The sequence below is a fragment of the Arvicanthis niloticus genome, chromosome 5 (genome assembly GCF_011762505.2).
Source record: "Arvicanthis niloticus isolate mArvNil1 chromosome 5, mArvNil1.pat.X, whole genome shotgun sequence".
NCBI classification, from domain to species: Eukaryota; Metazoa; Chordata; class Mammalia; order Rodentia; family Muridae; genus Arvicanthis; species Arvicanthis niloticus.
In genome coordinates this window covers 107,047,523-107,071,704 of record NC_047662.1, presented here as the reverse complement: position 1 = coordinate 107,071,704, position 24,182 = coordinate 107,047,523, and the positions used below count along the sequence as shown (strand labels likewise).

The window sequence follows — 24,182 nt, the reverse complement described above, 5'->3', positions numbered from 1 at the left end:
GCACACTCCAAGAGGTTGTAAAACAATTAACCACAGGTCACTAATAGGGAACTCATGATTTATTACAGGTGCTGGGACAGAAGCTATTATATTGCCTGAGTTTATCTATACAAAACTTCACTAATTTCTTAGTTACAGTTTTAAGCCTTCAGTGAACCTGTGGAGCTAGACAGGTAATGGATGTTTAGCCAGATAATTGCACCTAATGGATATACATGTAAACATTCTCTGTTGTAAACTTCTATTTCAATTTATAATTTGATTTTTGGTGTGAACTTGTGATGAACTTCGTAACATGTGACCATGTACTCTGAAAGATGCATAAGTACTGAAGACAAAGACAAAGAGAGATATGGTCATAGTTCGACATTTGTTCCTTCCTTTCCTTTTCCCCTGCCTAGAATTCTTTCCCTTAGAACTTTTCCCTTATTAGAATTTTTTCCTTTTCCCCACTTAGGATCTTTCCATTTTTCCCCTTAGATAGCTTTCATAGGAAACTTTTTACACTTAGTAATAAACTCTATAATAACTTCTTTAAGTGTCTTTTTCTTCCTTCAACCTCAGACTAGCAGGTATATGTTAAAGCCCAGCAGTTCCTCCTGAGATAGTACAATGGCTACTTACTTAATCCTTTGATGTTTTGGGGCTGAGGTGCTAAGTGCCAGAAACTGGATCACAGAAATCAAGTCAGCTAAAGTAGCGTAGTAAGTAAACTTTTTTAGCATAGATAAGTAAACTTTTATTATACAGCAACCCTAAATATCTCATAAGAACAAGCCTCATCCCTGACAATGCTTTTCCCCCTGGGCTGCCTCAAAAAGAACTGATGAAAAAAAGAAGAAGACTTTCCCCACCAAACCCAGGCTGGTCCCCTGCAGTCTGTAGAAGATTTTTAATCAGCAACATAGCTGTTCTGTTAAGGGATCACATCCAATGACCTTCCAGGTGATCTGTGTGATCTGGTTGGAATGACACATATTTAATCCCTCTGGCTGGAATACAGACACATTCTTAATATACATCTTTAATAATGTATGTAAGGTTTGTTTGTAAAAGGAAGCATCCATGTTTAGAAGTGATCTAATTGAGGAACAGATCAATTAAAAAAATCAGAGAAAGATTTGACAGAATCAGTCAGAGATAAAATATGCCCAACTCTCAAGAGAAGAACAGAAGAAAGAGAGGCAACGTAAGAGAGCAACACACACACACAGAGAGAGAGAGAGACAGAGAGAGAGAGAGAGAGAGAGAGAGAGAGAGAGAGAGAGAGAGAGAGAGAGGTGGGAGAAGGAGAGAGAAAGAGAAAAGAGAGGGGGATGAGATAGAAGGGGAGAAAGAGAGAGATGGGGAGAAGGAGAGGGAGAGGGGGAAGGAGAGAGACAGAAAGTGCATGAGGGGGAGGGGCAGTGAATGCAGGTCAGTTGAATTCAAGCACTGTAATGAAGTTAAGTTGAATTCAATTCAGGGAAGTTCAGAGTAGTTATGTTCCTAAAGTATGCAAAAAGCCAAGAGAAGCCATTTGAGCCTGGATCCCTGAGTTGAACCAGCCAGCCAGAGTTCAGAAAGAACTAGAAAGGGTGAAGTTATTCAGCAGTAGGCCTCTGAGATGACAGTTACAACTTAGAAATAAAAGTTACTTTTACAGATGTCATTTAACCTAGAGGTAGAGTTCTTGGTGGCCAGCAGGATATATGTATAAGCTGCTAAAAGAGATCAATTATATCATATCTTCTTACTTGTTCCTCTTTCAGGATTTCAAAATGAGTTAAGTATACTTATTTTATAGATCTTAAATTAACCATGTAAAAATTAGAGACAGTCGTAAAATATAGACTTTCAGGAATTAAACACCTAGAGAATTTTCACCCAAAAGGAACAAAAGTAAGTAAATAAAACCCAAAGAGCATAATTGAGTGACAGTCTTTGCAAACACTTTTCCTTATAGGCAACATTTTTAGAAGCAGAACAATTGACACACAAGAATCTAACAAATATTAGAGTCCCTCTGTATAATTAGCATAGATATGCTGTTTTCTATGCCATAAATAAAACACAGCCCCAAACTTGTCACTTTAAAAGTAAGACATCTCTTTAATCATAAACAACAATGATCATATATACTGAACATAATACAAACTAGAATTAAGGTACACACACACACACACACGTGTGTGTGTCTGTCTGTCTGTAACATTTATTGTTAGACAATACTGTACCCTGGACAATTACAGTTGTAAGAATGTAGGTATATTTCAATGAATAAATTATTATTTTGTTGATATTCTATAGCATGGTTTATAGATGGGGTCTCTACTTATTATAGTTTTATGTTATTGTTTAAAAACATACCAAGTGGAAGAAATGGGCTCATTCACATAGAGTGCAGACTCTACCAGAGCTTCCTTTTCATTTGGTTTTGTTTGTTTAATTTTGTTTTGTTTGTTGCTCGTTAGGGGTTTGTTGGATGTTCTGGCTAAATATTTTGTCAACTTGACACAGGTTAGAGTCAATTGGAGGGGGGGACCTCAGTTAATAAAATTTCTTTATCAAATCCACTTGTAGGGCATTTTCTTAATTAGTGATTGATGCAGGAGGGTCCAGCCCATTGTGGGTGGTACCATCCCTGGGCTGGTGGTTCTGTTTTCTATAAGAAAGCAGGCTGAGAAAATCATGAGAAGTAAGTCAGGCAAGCAACACTCTTCCACAATGCCTGCATCTGTCTGCCTTAGCTGCTGCCTCCTGTTTCATGCAGTTTGAGTTCCTGTCCTGACTTCCTTAGATGATGAACAGTGATGTAAATATGAGGCTCTCCTCCCTAAATTGCTAGGTGATGGTGTTTTATCACAGTAATAGCAACCCAGATTAAGACAGTTAGTGACCTGTTTTAGATATGGTCTTAAATTCCCTATTTTAGCCAATGCTTCCCTTGAACTAAGGATCTTCCAGTATCAGCCTTGGAGGGCCATGATGACTAGTTTGTGTCACCATATCTGTCTGGATTTTTCAAACTCTGTACATAAAAATTTTAGTCACTCTTCTCAGTGAATCATTTTACTAGGAAATAAGTACATATAATTTTGATTATCAAATCATTTCAAAAAATCACTAAAATTTAAAATGTATATGCCTTTTTGGCTATAAAGCATAATTTAATTAAAGCTCTACAAAGCATGGGTTTTAAAAATCTGAAGTAATTTTATAAAGGGGATTGGTTTCAGAATAAATCATTTCCTCTCCATATAGATTGACAGATCTAAGTCAAACCAATCAACAGGTTTTAGCCGCAAAAGCAGATGGTTATTAAAAATAGCAAGAAAATCTATCATGTTCTCTCAGTCTGCTGGCCACATTTTTAACTTACTTATCTCAATTATTTTAGTCTCCATAATACCTTTATGAATTTACTGTCATTATCTACAACTTCAATGGGGAAACTGGGACACATGATGTTCGTTTCCTTTTCCAAGGTCACATAGCTACCAAATGGATTCTAAATGCAGGAAGCCTGGTTCCTGGCTCACCTCCACTACTCATCAATATCCTCTGTCCTTCAAACTTCAAACGCCACTGCTAACTCACAGCAGAGTCACACCAGTTTTCCATTCTTCATTAAAAAAAAAAAAAAAAAGGTCAAGAATGTGAAAGGGTTAAAAATTTCAAACACTCCTAGCAGGCAGAGCAGAACCAAGAGTGCAGGTCACCTGGGTTGTGAGCTCTGTGTTTCAGGAACTTTACTGACCACAAGATAGATGGTTGGTTATGAATAGGCTCTTAGAGAATAGCCTATACAAAATGTTCCTGATGACTATTCCTTGGACCCTGTCACAAACTGAATAATGGGCTGGGACTTTCCACAAGTACTCTCCAATAACCCTCCTTTATTCCCCCTGGGTTGTGGTTTCCCCCCTGAGTTGTGGTTTTTGGCTTTTCCAATAACCCCCCTTCACTCCCCCTGGGTTGTGGTTTCCTTCCTTGGGTTGTGGTTTTTGCCTTTAAATTCTCTCTGTCTCCAAAGCTCCAGGGTCAGACCCCACTGCCCCTGTGTGGGTCATGGGTCTTGACCACAACATGTTGATCGAAATATACCTCATGCTGATTGACCTCTTGCTGATTGCATCAAGTTTTGTGAGTTAATGGGTGGCCTCGAATTCCTGAGGCTTGGGTGAGGTCCTCCCTTCATGGGGGCCTTACAAATGGTTCTTTGTGTACCAAGCTCCAAGATATACTGATCTGAAACCAAGCTCCCCAAAATTCTCAAAATGAGAGAGAATGTGGGTAGTTGGCTGCTGGGAACAATGAGGGGTCCTCCAGACTTTGGGTAGTTAGGCATTGTTGCTGTGGTTCCAGGGTTCCTCATGACGCAGCCCCAAAGACATGAGAAAGTCCATGGGTTTTTACTGGCTTTAATGTCATGGCAGATGGTAGATGGATATGGATGTGCACCCCTGGAAACCCAGGGCAAACCTGAGTTAAATAGGGGGGAAGAGAGGGGGAGGGGCTGGGGAAGAATGCTTAATTGGCTCCACCTTCTGGCCTTCAGGTAACTCATAGTATGTAAATCTCTCTAGGGCCTGAGGCCTGTTCCTCATGACTGATGACCATAGACCTCTTTATGGGAGGCTGTGGGGGACTGAAGCTAAATTAAAAGAACCAGGGACCAGGAGCAGAGCTGAACTCCTGCTGTCCAATAATGGTACAGGAGTTCCAAGCTCATGCTCGACCAAGTACCCAGCTGCTTCTCACAGCCCACTGACCCACAAGAGAACTTCAGTAAAACAGGTCAGGATGCAAAGATATATCTTCTAGGTTTTACTGACAATACAAGGGGACTGTTGGACCCCACAACCTCTGAAAGCAGGCTTCTGGACCATAGGCAGAAATTGTACCTGTGTAGCTGTTTTCCTGTTTCTTTTTTCTTTCTTTCTTTCTTTCTTTCTTTCTTTCTTTCTTTTTTTTTCTTTTTTTCTTTTTTTTTTATAAAATGGAAACAGTGGTGGTGACAACAGCAGTACCCACATTGCAGAGTTAATGGAAAAACCATGTGCGTGGCCCATAGAGATCTGTCTATCAATGTAGTACAGAAAACAGTCTCAGGTTTTATTATTGTCACAGTTCAGCTGCTTTACCTGACTCCTCAGTGAACAACTGTTTTAGTCAAGGAAATCTTTTTATTCATTCAGGAAGACACTATTTGAGTTGGTCTACTTGTTTTGTAAAGGTTGGATCCAATTGCTGTTCAGGGGAATCTGTGTGAGTTAGTTTGTCCTCATTAGCCCATGTCAAGGCTAGCTAATTCCAGATTGTTTTGAGACACCAGGGACACTGAGAAGATTCAACGAATGCAAATTGTCTTGAGCTATATGCCCTTGAAAATCAGCACTTTTGTTTCCTGGTCCTCTGCCTAATCTAAAACTGCTTATAAAAGAACCATTAAAAGACTTTTCAGACAGCCTCTGCATGGTTGGACATGGTTCTCACAAACTGCTCTGAGCTGCATGGGGTAGGTGGAGGGAGGGACTCTGAAAGTCTCCAGTAATATCCAGAGTCCTGGCATTTTGAGACCTTGTCAAAGCTCTTTCAGTCAAGTCAATCCTCAACGAGTCCTGATGATAATCATCCAGAGGACACCAGACGCTAAAGAAGACTTCATTATGAATATCATGTTTTCTGCAACAAATGAGATTCTATCTTATTAATTTCCAAATACAAACCTAAGATTGTTGGTCCCAAAGTAACAGGGTCTGCTGACACACACACATACATCTGCTCTAACTTTAATCATTTAATTTTTATCCCATGGATGCAGTGATGGTTCAATATAACAAAATCCATCAACATAACACACTATATAAACAAACTCAAGGAAAAATACATCATCATCACATTTGACAAAATACAACACCCCTTCATGTTCAAAGTCCTGAAGAGGTCAGGAATTCATGGCACAAACCTAAATATAATAAAAGCAATAAATAGCAAACCAATAGCCAACATAAAATTAAATGGAGAAAATGCAGAAGCAATCCCACTAAAATCTGGGACAAGACAAGGCTGCTCACTCTCTCCCTATCTATTCAATATAGTGCTCGAAGTTCTAGCTAGAGCAATAGAAAACAAAAGGTTATCAAGGGGATACAAACTGGCAAAGAAAAAGTCAAGGTATCACTATTTGCAGATAATATGATAGTATACATAAGTGACCCCCAAAATTCTACCACAGAACTACTACCTCTGATAAACAACTTCAACAAAGTGACAGAATATAAAATTAACTCAAACAAATCGGTAACCTTTTATATAAATGATAAAGATGCTGAGAAAGAAATTAGGGAAACAACACCCTTCAAAATAGCCACAAATAGTATAAAATATCTTGGTGTAACTCTTTCCTAGCAAGTGAAAGATCTGTACAAGAACTTCAAATCCCTGATAAAAGGTATCAAAGAAAACCTCAGAAGATGGGAAGACCTCCCATACTCATGCATTGGCAGGATTAAGTTATAAGAATGTATGAGACAATTTATTTCTTAACAATTTAAACCAGGAATACATATTGATATATGATCATTTTGGTGACAGAATTCAGGTTTATTTATGGAACACTCTTCAGAATTAACATTTACAAGGCAAAAGGGAGTTTCTATGAACTTTGGAATCCACAGATAAACAAGGCATATACATTTAGAACGTGTGTGGCTATGAAACAATGTTGATTCCCTTGGAATTTACAGCAGAGGCTGGCTGGGTAAGGCACAGCATTTTAATTTACCATGGTTGTTTGACTTGATGCTTTCCCCTTTGAAACAGTGGTTAAGAGCACTGGATGCCCAGAAGCTTGAAATACCCAAGATTCAACTCACAAACCACATGAAGCTCATGAATAAGAAAGACCAAGTGTGGGTGCTTCAGTCCTTCTTAGAAGGAGTAACAAAATACTCAAGGGAGCAAATATGGAGACAAAGTGTGGGACAGAAACTGAAGGAGGGGCCATCTGGAGACCATTACACCTGGGTATCCATCCCATGTGAAGTCACCAAAGGTAGACACTGATGTGGATGTCAGGAAGTGCATGCTGACAGGAGTCTGATATAGCTGTCTCCTTAGAGGTCTGCCAGAGTCTCACATTTTCAGAGGCACATGCTCACAGCTAACCATTGATCTGATCAAGGGGTTCTCAATGGAGGAGTTAGAGAGAAGAAGCTAAAGGAGCTGAAAGGGTTTGTGGGCCCCATGAGGAGAACAACAATATGAACCAAGCAGATCTCCCAGAGTCTAAACCACCAGCCTTGGAGCACATAGGGAGGGACCCATGTCTCCAGCTGTGGGAGAGGAGATCATTGGTCCCATGAAGGCTAGATGCCGAGTGTGGGGTAATTTGAGGGTGGGGAGGTAGGAGTGGAGGGTAGGTGGGGGCACATCCTCATAGAAGCAGGAGGAGGGGAGTGGGATAGGGGGTTACTGGGTTGGAGGGCAGAGAAATGGGGTAAGGGATGACATCTGAAATGTAAATAAAATATCCAATAAAAGAGAAAGAGTGCTGGATGCTCACGCAAGTGACTGGGGTTTGATTCCCAGCACCCATTTGGTGGCTCACAACAGTCTGTAACTTAAGTTCAGTTGATTCAATGCCATCTTCTGGCCTCTGTGGGTTTATGCACTCACCCAGACAAAACACCCATGCACACATATAAATAAATTTTAAAAAATACACAATTTTATGAATATCAACAATAATCACAAATTAGTGTGTCCACATTAGTTGGCCCTGAGAATGGAGGCAGTGAGTTACATAAGTGACTACAGAGCTGGGTGTAGATGTGATTCTATCTTCATATTAATGGGAATTAAAGTTATTTACTCTTTGTTAGTAAAACCACTAACAAAGCATATACATAAAATTCTGTCCCTGGGGCTCTATGGGAGAAATTTACAACTGTGTTTATAAACTACTGCATAGCACAGTGCCGTGTACCTGATTGTTCACAACATGTTGGACTTGATGAAACCATCAAATATCACCTACGATATATTCTGCTAACTCCATCTGCTTGCTAGAAATGACAAGTGGTTTCTCAAAGTGTGAGTAAAACTGACATAAATGTTATTTTCAGAAATTGCAATCCTGTTCCTTCATCCTGGTAGCCTGAGAAAGAGTTCTATTTTGCACCATTGTCCTGGGTTTGGGATTCCATAGTTGTATGTGGAAAATAAATGGATAGTTGATGAGCTTAGGACTAAGTAACCATTCATTTTATCTCTGCAAAGTATATCCTTTGTAATGTGCTTTACAGCTTACAAAACTTGAATATATGAACAAAAAGGTACCCTCCTCAAGATACAGGGATAAGCAAAGAAAGGCAAAGGACAATTCTGATGAAACTGTGCTTCCAACTTCTTCCTGGAGAGGAGCTTCTCTGTTAAGTTCTATCTTTTCCTGTCCTCCCATTCTCCTGTACTTTTAAATGCTGGTACCAACAACAACTCTCAGAATCCCACAATGAAGAATGACTTGATATTTGACATACTTACTTTATCTGAAACAGTCAAAAGTTATAGCTATGTACCCTGGCTTTAAAAAATATTTTAAGCATATTTTTCTAATTTTGTTCATGTTCTTTACTTTTTGTTAAGAGCAGCTTTCCTCATGACTGTCTATTATCTTTTTCACCTGTCACCAAATCCCTCTTCTTGAGTCCTCCTGTGTGTGTGTGTGTGTGTGTGTGTGTGTGTGTGTGTGTCTATGTCCCGCTGCATTTAATAGAATAGCCGGCATATGCATGGGTAGAAACTGTTGATTAATTGAGAGCAATATACAAGTAACTACATCACTAAGGATTCAGATTGGTCTTTTTCCCTAGATTGTGAAACTAGAAAATAATTAAATCAATATTTTTTTTTCAGATTTTATTGCATTTAATTTTTATAGAAAACTTTATAAGCTAGATCATGTACTTTTGTTTGTTTCTAACTTTTGAAGATGAAGATATTCAATTTCAGAGAGCTCGAGTGATGCTCTAAGGCCACATATTGGTTCTGCTTTAGAAATCATACTTATTTCTGTTTCTTCTCAGCTTCATTTCACCCCACAGACCAGTGACTTCCAAAGTGGAAGAAGTATTGTTGAGTCTGGATAGAGTAGGTAAATAGTGCCTGCTTTAAACAACAACAACAAAAACAACAACCAGATCCCACAGAACCCTAATCTCTGGAGAACAGAAAGTTAGATTTGGAATATCACTTGTGGTTGTAGGAAAATGTAAGAGAGACACTATCTGACAGACACCCTAAGGCTTTTGGAGGCTTAAATAATAATTTCATTATTTTGCATCAATAAGATTTGAATAACTTTAGACATTAAATATAAGCAAAAGTGATATAATTCCAGCTAAAGCAAGAAAAAGGACAAGAAGCAAGGTAACAGATATGAGCCTGTTGGAAAATTGACTTGGCTTTCAACAGGATTTGCATACTGTAATTAAGGTAAAAATAAGTTTTGGAAAAGATTTTATTCTGACAACATTAATTTGGTTCTAATATGCCTAGCTCTGGAGCAAGAGAAGAAGGGTCTGCAGCATTTTCACTTTCTGAATAAGAGCTCCAGGGAACTGTCTGTGACCACAGTCAGAGTGTTGAGTTTAGCATCTCCCTTCACAATTCTTGTTCTAACCCAGCATAATTATGTAGTTACGGTAATAACCCCAATTTTGTCTCCATGACAGGTCAAGCATAGTAAACAGATTAGCCTCCTTAATATTCATGAAACCCTTAGGATGCACCCCTCATTTTATGCATGAGGAAACTTAAGTTCAGTAATTTTAAGTAACTTGTCCAAAGGCACACACAAGAATAGAAAAACTGGGACTCACAGAGAGAAGTTCACTCCCACAACTTCTGCTCCAATGGCTCTCAGATCAAGAGTGAGGAAAATAATCATATACCATAGAAGAAGAACTCTTGTTGCAAAAACTTGGCAAAAAAATGCAGGGGTGGATAAAAAGCATGAGGAAACATCAGAACTGCCATGGAAACAGCCATTGCTGCCATGAAGGAGTGGCAGACAGCCCCTCTCTTGGTATGTGTTTTTAATTGCATTGTTTCAGTAGGTGTTGGTTATCTTGACTACCAGTAACAGATATGCAAATAATTGCTACATCACCTAACAGAAAACTAGACTTCTTTGGATAAAAGAAACTCTCAGAATATTTAATTATTATTTGTCCTTCTACAAACTAGACATCTGCATCAGTAAGTGGCACCAGGAGCATGAGCTAGTTAGACCAGACAAATTTGTACGCTCATTTGAAAAAATTTTCTGTACTGAGTAAAAATTGTTCATACCATTGTATTGTATCTAGTGTCACTTTCTTGGGTGTCTGTTTTGTATTCAGTAGGTGACTTTTAGGTTGACAAGAATTTTAGCTTTGTTTTAAATCAAATGAACATACTTAAGTAATTTAATAGATAATATTTAACATGTGACTCAAATATTTGAGACAGTATTTTATACCTATTAAGGCAACAATTTCTGCAATGTTTGTAAGCTCAGGTTCCACACCTAGAAATTATTTAAAATTCTATGGTATCTTCTAAGCCTGAAAGTATTCTCAATGTTATATGATATGGAGCTATTAACTTGTATGGACATTAAAGTCTTAATCTGTTTTCCTTAGACAGGAGATTCATTTAGCCACAATACTTCTTCATTTTACATACACTGATATATTTTCTAATCTTATATTATGTGCAACAAACTGTAATATATATATACATATATATATGCATACATACATATAGAAATGAACTATTCTTTGTAAGTAATTTAGCATGATGGCTGGCACATAGTAAATGCTCAAGAAACATTTTTTGATCTTCTCTCCTTAACTCAGATCCTTTTCCACTGTGTAACCTTTTTATGCTTTGGTTTCTAAACCATGCTAACTTGTCCTCTGCATTGCCTTGGAACCAAATAGGAGAATGGCTTTAAAGTTACATTTTTAGTAATCAAAGCTTACACATGGAAATGTCTATTATAATCACAGTCATTATGCACAAAATGTGAGGTATTTTTCTATTTGCTCTTTGGGAACGTTGGCTGTGACTCCTGCAGTCATAAAGATTATCAAGAGAAACATCACCCTGATTTATTTCCCTTATGTCTTAAAATGGTCACAAATCTAAGCTCTGCAGGAGCCTGTCATATTAAGCTAGTCGTGAATGCAGAATAGCTGCAGATAACTTTTTGAGGTGTTTTATTTGAGCAGACATAACAGGCTGTTCTAGGAGCGAGGAGGATGTATTTCAAGGGTTGACAGAAAATGATTTTTCATTCTGTTTTATAAATGTCTATTTTGTTTCAGATGTTTTCTCTGGTTTGAGTCCTACCTGGTGATATTTGCTTTATATTTTTTTTTTCTCTGTGTTGTTTTCCAGCTGTGATGCAAGGCACAATGAATGCTACGGTCAAAGTGGCATCATACTGCTAAACCTGACATCTAGCTCTTTTGGTGGTCACCAGGAACAGTATGGCTTTGTTCTGTGTTTAATGTCTGAGATATGGAGTCTGCTGAGGTACCTGCCATTTGATACAGCCTTATAATCTTTCTCTTTATTAGCTGTCTGGCAACACCATCCCACTGGCTTCTTGGTTTAAATCTTGTTCACTCTCCTAATACAAAAAGACAAGAGACTGTTCCTGAAGACATAAACTTAGTTTCTTTTAGGGTAGACAGACTTTTTTCCAATGTTTCTTTCTTGAAACATTTTTTTTTTATTTCAACACGAAAGAAGACTATTTTTCCTCCTTATATTTTTCCTCCTAATAAAATATGATGCGTTTTAATTGTCCAGATGTGCAAGATATATACATATTAATCCTTGAGATTGTTGTTTGAAAAGGCACCCAGTATAATGTACATTCTCCTTTACTTATTTACTTCATTGAGAGAGCATCTATTGCGTTCCTGCTATAAACCACAAAGTGTTAGGTATCGTGGAAGGCGAAAAGATAGCTCTATTTAAGAAATAAATTGAAAAGGTAAACTCACGATGACATAATGATATTACAACATGTTAAGTGCTTCGCTGGGAGTGTGAGTGAAGTCTTGGAGTGTAAAGCATTCTAGTCTGATTTGAATCACTTTCCAGATCAGGAAGAGAAACGTTCGTGGTAGGATAACTCCTACCATGTGTGTCAAAAAGCAAACAATGGGGAAGAAATTCTTAGTAAGAGTGAATGTGGAGCTGAGGGTGGTTAAAACAAAGAGACATTAGGGCAGAGGGTTAGACTTGTCACATGAGCGAGAATGGGAGAATTGTTTGTGTACTGAGAAAGTAACTGCAACATCCCTTGATAAAAGGTCTTAAAGCTACATTCCAGTTTGGTTAAATAAGCTTCCTGGTGCATGTGAGCACATGTGTGCAAGTGAGTGTGTGAGCATGCCTGTGTGCATGTGTGTGTGTGTGTGTGTGTACACAGAGGTGGCAAATGAGGAGAAAGAGATCAGTAGATGAGAAAGCAAAGTTGAAGACAGAAGTCATGGGCACTGGGACTGGAGGGGTTTATGGAGTAGGTCTCTGCACCTCTGTTGGAGTGACAGGAAGCTGTCCCTTCTTTTCTTAGTTAAATAAGGACTAGAGATGCAATGTTCAAAGAAAATTCCCACCTGGTGTTCTCTTTCCTTTGTCCTTTGTGTTTTTTTTTTCTATGTAAAAATGGATCCAGTTTCAAGCTAGTTTGGAGTGTTTTTAGAAGAAGAGGAAGTAGAAAAAGGAAAAAGTAGGGAAGAGGGGATGCAGGAGTCAAGGCCCACCTGGGCATAACTGGAAAAGACTGTAAACAAAGTGAAGGATTCCTGGTAAAACAGATGTTCCTTTTGAGAGACCCCCCACTGCCTTCAGAGTGAACCAGACTATTCTTGGAGTGCTGCTTCTCTTAATCCTAGTGTGAAATATAGGACAGAGTTTAGCTCAGACTTTCCTAATTCTCTATTCCTCACTTGCCTGAGTGCTAACAGCTACCATGCTTATATATACAGCTTACCTCTTGAACAATGCATTTGTCCCAAGGGAAAGCTATGTCACACTGCTCAAAATCCCAACTGAGTCCACACTGCCTCCATCGTTCACCTTGATCTGTGACCTGAGGGACCCTATGAACTCAGCAGTCTCTGTGCCCTTAGACAGCCTTCTTTGTCTTTATATTCAGCTCCTTGAGCCTTTGCCTGCTTGTATTTATCATTTAGGTCCCCAGGCCAAAATGCACTTCTTTTCCACATACGACTTTTTACAATATTTGAACTGCTAGCATATCACTTCATCTCTTTAAGAAGGAAATAGAAATCAATGTGGAGGGGTCACTGTTTTCATTAGACAGTCAGCATCATCCACCTCACCTACATTTGTTTTCTTATAAGGGAAGGGAAAGAAAGCCCAGCAAATAGGCACCGGACCTAACAAAACAACAATGAAAGAAGTGATCTTTCCAAGGAAGGTGGTATAGTCAGCGTGTCACTTATATTTTTTATATTAAATACACGTGAATGCACTTTATATTTTTATTAAGATAATATGAATTTATCGTTTAAAAAGCAGGTGCTGCACTAGTAGTAATAATGAAGTAACAATAAAAATGCATAATGATTCCGCATCCCCTTTGCTTAGGCTAACATGTAGTCTGAGTCTTTCCCAAAAAGGCTAATAGTGATTCAAATTTGGTCTGTATCATAGCACTGTTGGGACTTCACAGAATTTCTCATAGGTGAGGACCACTGAGAGGTTCTCTGGACACTAAGAATGATGTGTGCTCTCATAAAATAGAGATCCCTGACCTCAGAATTGAGCATCCAAACTGGTGAGTGAAATAAACCTTTCTCTCTATTATACTTGCTGCCTTTAGTATTTTGTTACAGTGTTGAAAAGTCACTGAGATGCAATATACCTTGCAAGTTAATGGGAGACCAAAACAGGAAAAACAGGAAAAACAGGAAAAACATGTCTGGCAGGTTACTAATTCTGTTTGCAGTTAAGATGTTAAAAAGAAGTTCTTGTTGTCTTGTGTTAAATCGTAGTTAAAGAATCTAAGTCCTTGTTTGTCCTGTATTAAGTCTTAAAAATGCAGGTTCTATTTGTAATTAAGAGTAAGCTTCTGTTTCTTAAGTCTATTGTAAACTGCTTGCAACGCCATTCATATGACACATGCGTGAGTGTGCGCGTGTGCGCGCACACACACACATATATCCTTGCCTTTGTTCCTTCTTCAATTATTATATATTTCTAACAATGTACCACCAACCCCTTACCACTGTGAACATCTTATTCTCCTACAAAAAAGGATGTCAAGAGGCCAGCAGTGGCTGCTCTCTCAACTCTGGACTTAGTTTGAAGCAGCCAGCTAGCTAGTCCTAGGTATACCCCCAAATGTAGGATGTTTTAATTAGACAATCATAGATTTGGTTTTTTCTCCTCATGATTCTCAGATTTAACATCATTGCACTCTCACTTTCCTGCAGTTGTTTATTTTAATAAAAAGCTCTTAAAATAACATGAGTAAATCATCATTATCATCAATTTATAAAATGGAGAATGAAGTTAATCTACTCCAACTATACAGTCACATAAAAAGAAAGGTTATTCTAACATTAATTCAGTTGTTGTCACAATACCATGACTCTAGGAATAGTTAGAGCTAACTGGTGTAATGCTTCATAAATATATTTCCATTCTTAATCTTCTTTGGCATCAATAATTTCCCCATTTCATAACCTGTATGATATCTGCGATTAAACCAAATTCAAGCCCATATTCTCCTGAAGAGCTGAGGACTTCCTCTTAGTCCATAGGAATGCATAGCTCATACCCTACTGCTGGCTTTTATTTGTGAGACTGACCTCCTAAAGCCTCTACCTAAGCAATTTGAAGGGGCTGTTTTGGAAGCACACTGGGAGCTTACAATATATTCCTTTGGCAACCTAAAGGTGTCCTCTGTGAGTGTGTGTGTTTGTGTGTTTTGTTTATATGAATATATATATATATATATATATATAATGTGTGTGTTATACTTGTTTTTTTAAATTTGTAGATCTCACTAATATGCCAGTAGATCAATCTCTCTATCTCCCTCTATCTATCTATGCATCTATCTATCTATCTATCTATCTATAGAAAGAGATATTTTCTGGGTACTATTTCCTTTGTCTTTCTTGGTGGAATATGTTGAGTTTTCAGAGCATTAAATTTTCACTTGCACACTTGGTACTGCTTAGTTACAGTGTGTCATGTGCCTGCCACCTCCTTTTGCTTTCCTCTTTCTCAGGCAGCATAGCACATACTATGCTATTTAGAAGTTTTATGATGACATATTTTTCTCATTTGTTCGTAGAAAAACAGTGAGTCCTTGAAGTCTGGAAATTGTATCTAGGTTCAGGAAATCAGCTTGCAGTTATTATTAGTGATCATTCACCTCTGATTGTCTGCTGACATGTTGGTTACAAATCCATTGTCCTACTGAATGTTTTCTTGTTCCTAATCTTTGTCTCATTCTTCTCTACATTCTGGATGATCTGCCCAACTATGCTTCCAGAATATACTTTCACTGAATTTTCTTATTCTTTAAGTATTATATGTTTTACTTCTGATATCTTTAAAACTTTTTTTATTATAGTATTGGATTTTATTTTGAAGAATGTGATATCTCCTTATTTGAGCACATTATCAGTTTTCTAATTCTTTCCACCAAGTCTGCTGTTTTCTGTTTATACTGCTATTCCTCTTTCATGAAAATAATTCCTTCTTTGTGCTTTAGAGGATCCCAAAAGCTACTGACACATTTGTGGGATCTATCAATTACTAAGCCCAAGTATAACCCACAAACAAAACAAAACAACCACACTCAAATGTTTATTTACTGAAAGAAATAAGTATGTCTGTGTCTGCAGTTATGTTTTCTCTGGGTTTATAGTTTCCAGAAAGTCTCCTATTTTCCTGAACTGCATACATGACATTGGCTTTTATAATTCTAAGAGTCAAGTTGTACAGATAAGTTAAGGCCTTATTTTTCAATAACCATACTCTATCTTCTATGTATCTATGTATCTACATATCTGTCACCTATTTATCTTCCTTCCTTCCTTCCTTCCTTCCTTCCTTCCTTCCTTCCTTCCTTCCTTCCTTCCTTCTGACATATTCTCTAGGGAGTTGTAAGAGCAAAATTAACATGTAAGTTCTACTAGCTCAAGAACAGATAACTTCTTGGAATTTTGGAGACTATAGTTCTTGTCAGATAAAAAGCCATATATTTTTTCTACACTAAACAAATTTGTTTAACCCAATGCTACTGAATGTACTTCGTTGGGTGCAGTTGGAAGACACATGTCAGGATATACCCTTGCCCCTGATTATATATAGGTGGGAGGTATGCAGGCAGGAAGTATGTCAGGACACATGCTTGCTCCTGATTGGACCTAAATGGTTATATGGAGGTCTTATAAGTTTGCCTTTATTAAACCTCTACAAACGTGACTATTCATTGTTTTCTGGGATCCCCAGAATAGTCTTGACCAGAGTCCATAATTCTGGTCATATCCCCAGAATAGTCCTAACCAGAGCCATCATCCTCGCCTATATTTGGTTAAATCATGCTTAAATTTTGGCTCAAAACATGAGGAAATTGCCTTTTTCTCCAGATTCTCATGTTTAACACAGTCAAAGAAGCCCTGAGTTAATGTGTAAGAATCAGCTGAGTCCTCAATGGATGTGTATTACTACAAGGGACCAATTCCTCAGACCTATAGGTACTCATACAGCCTTTATCAGATCAGGTCAGGAAATTAGCACATCTTTGCTCTAGTCTATGTGTGAATATATTGTTGTTCTAGGTTGTTTCATAGTTGATGCCTCTCCATCCAAAAAAACATGGCAAACTTGAAGCCAGCTTTTATGTCCATGTTTCTTCATGTGTTTCTGTTTTTCTTCAGTCGCTCATTACCCCATACCAGGACCAAACCATGATGAGTGCAACAGAAATCTTTTGTCTTCCATGTGCCTGAGAAACTGGTGAGGGGTTGTTAATTGGATTTGTGGTGTGAGAATGAAGAATGGGGGGGTCTACTTGCTCCATTTATAAACTTCAAATTCTGTTCATCGGTGCTTAGTTCCTTTTCAGTCCTTGCCTTCAGTATATCTGATTCCCAAGCTATTTCAAGGTTCAGCAATTCAAACACTTACTCTATGTGTGTTTCAACTGCAACTGTGTGCTATGTGTAGGGAGATGCCCCTTTTCCACTTCATTTTTCTTTATTTATCTTGTGATATTAGGTATAGCTTCAGGTTGCTCCTGATTACTCTGAGTGGTTAAGGGTTCTGTTTTTCATTCTTATTTTATTTAAGGTTTGTGAGGAAGTGGAGACAAAAGCTATGTTAACTATAAGTGAATCCACTGTCCCATCCTTTATTCATGTGCCTTCTACCTAGCTCTTCTGCCAATAGCATGGTCTTGAGGCCATCATCTTACTTTTACTACAAAATTTACATAACTGCATGATCAAGAGAGTATTTTATATTTGTATAAATTTAGCATTTATTTAATATTTTTTATGTCTCCTTTTCTCAAAGGAAACCCAATGATGTTGCAAGTTAAAGTCAGAGAGGATGGAAGGACAGAAGGAAAGGTTTAGTCAGAGAGACTAAGTTTATCTACGTATTTTAAAAAGTAGAAAGAGACAATTAATGATGACAACTAAGGATTGAAAAAATGATTTTGTTTTGATCAAGATTCAAAACATTTCCAGGTGGAATAATTTTGAACAGTTACAAAAGAAATTTATGAAGGACTTGCTTTGAGTTATCAAACTGATTACCCATTTAATGATTTTCAAAGTCTTCGAGTCAATATTAATTTTTTCTTTAATTTATCGTCACATATAACTGGTGCTTCCTTAGATAACATGCATGCAAAAGGGGTTATTTATAATGTTCTAATTTATGATGTTCAAATCTCAACACAATGCTGCCAGCTTGAAAATATTTAAACATCTCTAGCATGGAAATACTAACCAAATCCTCTTTCAAATGTAGTAAGGACCAAAGGAAATTAGATTTAGAATTTGTAATAAAAGGAAATTAGTTTTCTATTTTTTTTTACATATTTTTCTATACTAAAAAAAAGAAAGAAAGAAAAAAGAAAAGTCCATTCATTCAGTGTTCAGCCTTTGAGCTTCATGGAAATCTCCCAAACCTACACAGTTTCAATGAACATTTTCTTTTCTCATCACATGCCTAATACCTTAGTTGCCAAGTAATTGATGCTGTGTGTCAAATCATGATTTTGTGTGTGCTAAGCAAATACAGTGTTGCTGAGCTACACAAAAGCCCCAAATGAATATTTTATGCAAATCATTTGGACTAATTTTTCCTCACATAAATCCTAGAATATATATGTGTAAACTGAAAATTCAAATATAATTTTCTTAGCTTGTATTCTGATCACATTCAGAGATATCTGTCCCACCCCTATTGTCATTGAGCATCCACAGTGAATTAATAAAATCCAGTAGGCTAGGAGATGGTCAGTGTTCTTGATTAGATTTAAAGTCACAATGAAACTATCCAACATTGACCAATCACTTTCAAATGTGGTAAAAAAAAAAAGTTAAAAATAACAACTAAGGCAGACTGAATATAAGTGGGAACTCTTCACTTATGTTATTGATTTTGTCCTCAGTATGAGACCCCTTACCAAAAGACTGCTGGTCCAAGGGCTTTTGATGTCAGTGAGCTAGTTTGACATATTTCTCCAGTCTCAAACAAGGGAGCATCACTCTCCTAGCCTATGTTGTTACATGAAGATAAGATATACACACAGATTTCTACATACCTCCCAAAGAAGAATGAATACTTATTTTTGTTCTTTAATATTTACTCCCCTGCTACATCTTCAGATTTCTTATTCTTCTACTCTTTGTTAGCTAAAGACTAGTTCTCAACATCTACTAACATTCATCAGTATGAATGTTACCATGTAACATGTACCAGTATGAAGCTCCCTTGAGACTTATAAGTTCTCACATCATCAAGAAAGAGGGTGACTTCACACACAGTAATAGCCATGCTGCTTTGAAATGAGATTGAAAAGTTGGCACCAAGTTTCTTCCCTTCTGTTTTATTATACCTCAGTACTACCTTCTCTTTCTTCAACAAAAACCAAATTATTTCCTCAATCTTTGTGACAGTTATCACAGCTTTCTATTAAGAAACCAAACCACAAATAATGTCCACAACAAAGTAGCACAATTTGATGGACAGTTCCGAAGTTATTTACATTTTCACATGAAACAAATAAATTATCACAGAATAAATGTATCTCTGATGGTAAAACCTGATAAATCAGGTCCATAAGAGAAATTTCCTTTCTAGAAAGAGGCTACTGCCTGCCTGCTTGAACAATGTGAACTGCAAATGTATTATAGTAAAGTAATGAGTGGTGACTGTCCCTCGCTGAGTTCTTACAGCATGATGAAATGACTGGTAAATATACTGTCTCCTTTGATTCATAAAACTGTTTTATTCTTTTCTTTTCTCTACTGAGAAAATTAGGGGAGTTTAGATATTAAACAGGTCAAAGAAACATAAACAGCAAATTAGCAGACTTTGAATCCAAGCAACCCATGTCTGGAGCCCTGATTCTCAACCACTGTCCACCACTTTTCAGTGGGGCATTTAGGTCTACTGATGCCTGAGGTGACTAGGATGCTATTTTTAAGTAAATTAATTTAAATATACAGTCTAATATGGGAGTCCCTTCCCAGTTCTGACAGTTGGAGAAAGCGCCTCGGATGTCAGGATTTTTGTTGATTACTCAAAGGTGACATGGGTAAAGGAGGAAATGGAATCAAATATAGTAATGAAATCTGCAAATGCTTTAAAGTTTATTCAAGTAAAGTAAAAGCAAAATCCCTTAATTAAAATAGCACTGTATCTCTCTTTTTAAAATTAGCTCAACAACTACAGATATTAATATCTATTTTGATTAATAGATAAATTTCAACATTTAGGACAGTGGGCCCTGCACCTCACCTGGGTAGCAGAGTGGAACTGGCTATGGTGATGTGAGTGTAGGTGATCCAGGTCAAGGTCATGAGAACATGAGAGCAGGTGGGCTGACTCTGCCCCATTGCTGGCTGCAGCATTAAGTGAGCAAGCCAGGGTAATGGTGGAGAGCCGTGCCTTGGTGATATGGGTACTGGAGAGCTGGTGGGCTGACAAACTCAGCTACCAACCAGGCCAAAATACAGGGCTTTGAGTTGGCTCACTCCAAAATCTACCCCACCTGTGAACTGCTAGAATATAGAAGTATATTTGGTATTGCTAATTACTATATTATCCTGATAGGCAAACCCATGTACACAATAGTCAAGAATTATACACTTGATAAATACTGGACATACATAAATTAATTTCCTTATCATATCAAGGGGTTCAAATTATTTGAGAGTAGCCATCTGAACATAGCTGAGCAGTTTTGAAAACCCACTTACTTGTCTGGTATATCAAGTTAAATCAAGGGTCTATGATACTAGGTGAAGGTTTATTGTTAGAGGTATCAGCTACATTAGAAAAGGGAGGATATTCTTAATTTGTTAAAGGTCAGATAAAATTTGGGTAGAAGTAAATAAAGTAGCATGGTTTTGTATGCAATATGATAAATACATATAAAAGATGAACACATGGAAGACAACTGGATGGATACAGTAGAAAACACTGAATATGTCTGTCTATACAATATTGGCACTTTTTGATTATTATGCTGTTTTATGCTAAAATTTATGTTGTACCTTATATACAATAATGAAGAAAGGAAAAACATAATATTTTCTGATATGTGTGAAAATCTGAGGGTATTTCAGCTTTGCTCCTTTCATGCATTGTTTTTTATTATTGTGCGTTCAGACATTATAAAAAGGACCAACCTTGAATACTGCATTTTGCTTCTTTTACTTCATCTAGAAAATAAAACAGGAAAGAAAAAAAATGGTTAGGGCTAATTAAAGCAATGGAAATACTAAAAGAGGCATCTTTTAAAAGAATTAATAAGGTCTCCCCATTTTATCTTTGACAAAGGACAACACTTAACTGTGTAGAAAAAGCAGCTGATAAAATCTTCAACTTTAACAATTTAAAAATACTTTGTGCCTTTCATATTTTGTGATAGTTTGCTTCTGTTAAATTTTTGGAGGTATAGCAATTATGGAAGTGTTTAATAAAAAGTGATAAAACTAAGTTAATAAGCAGAAAATTTATGAGGCAGAGATGGGTGGGGTTTCTGTGGCTCTTTGGCCAGCCAGCCAGTTTAGCATACTTAGAGAGTTCCAGGTCAGCAAAACTATCTCAAAAAAAAAAAAAAAATGTGTAAGCAGTGCTTAAATCAACTCATGTAAGTGTGCCATGCTATCATGATGCAGTTTTTGTATAAATTTGGGCAAGACTATTTTCAGAGGAAATTGCAATTTACTTTCCTCCTGAATCCTGATGATCAGAACTCAGGCTTTCATATCTTTCCCAACTCACAACCCCTGCCACCCGCCCCATAATCTGTTCTCCCTTATGGACCAAGTGATCTCTGTGTTGTTTATAACTGTTCTACATTCCTTATGGAAATGTGATTATGATGCTGAATATTCAAACTGCAAGAACACTTTTCTCAGAGAAATTGTAATTATGATAATGCAGTATTTACCCAAACAATGTGTTCAAGTCATTGTTCTCTTTGAGGAATGGGAGGTGAGGGAGAAACACTGAAATAAATCAGCGTTTAGGATCCCAGGCATGTCTTCAGACAAACAAAAGCTATTATTTACAATGTGTCACTATCAGGTTTACATGTGTCACACATGCAGTGCACATACATTTCATAGGGATATATATATATATATGTTTATTATATAGGTTTCCATTTAACTCACACAACTACATCATGAAGTAAATAGTATCCTAATTTTGTAAATGAAGAAAAACTTCAATGTTTTGCTCAGCATCATAATCTGATGTTAATACATATAGCATTACTTTACTAATGTTCAAAATTTGCTTTTAAAAATGTAATAATTTATTTTGAATAGAAACAATTTGATGGAATAAATCTCGATACTTAAGCTTTTACTAATAGAGAAGTAAATTCTATTCTCATAATAACATTTATACAAAGATGCTAAAGAATGAACATTTTTATAACAGGAAACAGATTAAGTATACATATTATAACCATGCCACTAAGTATTCAAATTATAACTTTTTAGAATAAAGAGAAAAAGCATAGGTCTTAAGCCAGTTAGAAGAATCTTCACTCAGTAGGATAGGCAGCATGTGGTTTTGATAGTCATAGCTGTAAGAAGGATTCAAGCCAGAGTCCTTTTTATTAATAAACACAGTTTGAACTTAGTATGCGCAAATCTTTATGGACAGTTTAAATCCTACAACTGCAATATATATGATTTGATTTTAAGTCAATAATTTAGGCTCGCCAAATTTATTTGTTTTAATTTTCAAAATTGTTATGTGTTCTTTCATAATGTAGTCAATGCTGGCCAGATTTGGTTGATTATGAAGAAGAAGAAGAAGAAGAAGAAGAAGAAGAAGAAGAAGAAGAAGAAGAAGAAGAGGAGGAGGAGGAGGAGGAGGAGGAGGAGGAGGAGGAGGAGGAGGAGGAGGAGGAGGAGGAGGAGGAGGAGGAGGAGGAGGAGGAGGAGGAGGAACCATTTAATAATTTGCTCCTGAATTTCTTACAGAAGAAAGTTGATGAGTGATCCAGTCTGACAGCCACAGTGAGCATTACTGAACTTCAATTTTGGCCCAATCCTTCAGAGCCATCAACCAGCCATTTGTTTTATGATGATGTCAGTCACATTCAACTGAGAAAGAGAAGAAATTTGTCTAGATGCAAAATGAATTCCCTAGGATAGTTGGTGAGCCTGGTTAGATATGGTCTTGAACTCTCTGTATTTTAGCCATTCCTGGCCTCTAGAGGGGATGACAACTGATATGTACCACCATACCCGGCTAGCCTTCAACCTATTATTCACTAGTATAGTCTACAGGTTTATGACATCAATGCACAAAGGTGCAAAATGTCATTGAAAGTCAATGGAACTTTTAAAAGGAGGCTCAGCAGTAGCTTCATAATCATGTGATGTGCTCATCTCAGTATATATGGCACAAACTAGGGATGTTGGCCTGATAACACAATAGGATAGCCTTCCACAGGTATCATTTCAGGTGAAGGTATAGGTAAATGTTGAAGCACTTACCTGTTTGTGGGAGAGACCCTAGGTTCAATCCCTACCCCTCCCAAACAATAATGTAAGTGAAGTGTCTCACAACCTCATAACAATGAGATACTATCCTAAGGATGTAATTAAACATTTAAAGTCAGTGACTCTCTTTGTTCCCCTGATTCTTTAAAGGATAGACTGTATAAATCTGGGACCAAAGGTGGGGTATCAGAGTAGTCAACAAAGCATTGTTCCTGTTGATTAAGCAAGGAATTTGTTTCCTCATTCTACAAATGAGGCTCTGTGTACCCTTGTTTGTAAAGGGAGAATACTTCTACCTGGGAACATAAAAAGGAGGCTTATTAACCATTATGGTGTGCCTGATTAAAAGCAGACAAACAAACAAACACACCTATCTGGATACTCATAGCAAATAGCTGTCAGCAGAGGGTGAAGCTGCTAAGACACCAGCGAAGAATGAGGCTATAACAATAAAGAAGACAGGGATGCTTGGCATCAAGGTATGTCACCTGCACCTCTTAATCTTTCCCTGCTTATTTGTAATAGCCTACAGCAAAGCACAGTACCCTATGCAAGTAATGGTGAGAAGGGTTTCAGACATTTTAGCTGGTCACAAGGTTGATGACATAAGTTAATGGAGGTGCTGGCCAAACAACAGAATTCTAACATGGAAAGTAGAACAAAGATGACTGGGGATGACAGGAATCAGCTGCAGCCTTGAGACTAGCCCAGAGATAGAGACTGATTCCTAATATCTTTGTTGTGGGTCTGTACCAGACGGCTTCCCAGCACTGAGAAGAAAAGTCAACCAATGCCAACCCCTCTCTAACCCAGAAACTATCTCCAACTGACAATCATTTGCAAATGAAAAAATATTTTCTCTTAGAGAATCTCATTGTACAG

General features: G+C 37.3%; 1 protein-coding gene across 2 annotated transcripts in view; it reads right to left on the bottom strand.

Moving 5' to 3' along the window:
• Lingo2 (leucine rich repeat and Ig domain containing 2) overlaps nucleotides 1-24,182 on the bottom strand; it is a 1,212,628-nt gene that overhangs the window by 406,140 nt on the left and 782,306 nt on the right. For both annotated transcript variants that reach the window (XM_076935173.1, XM_076935174.1), the window contains one exon: nucleotides 20,961-20,993. The gene's annotated coding sequence lies outside the window, so the exon portion shown is untranslated. The remainder of the gene's footprint in view (nucleotides 1-20,960; nucleotides 20,994-24,182) is intronic.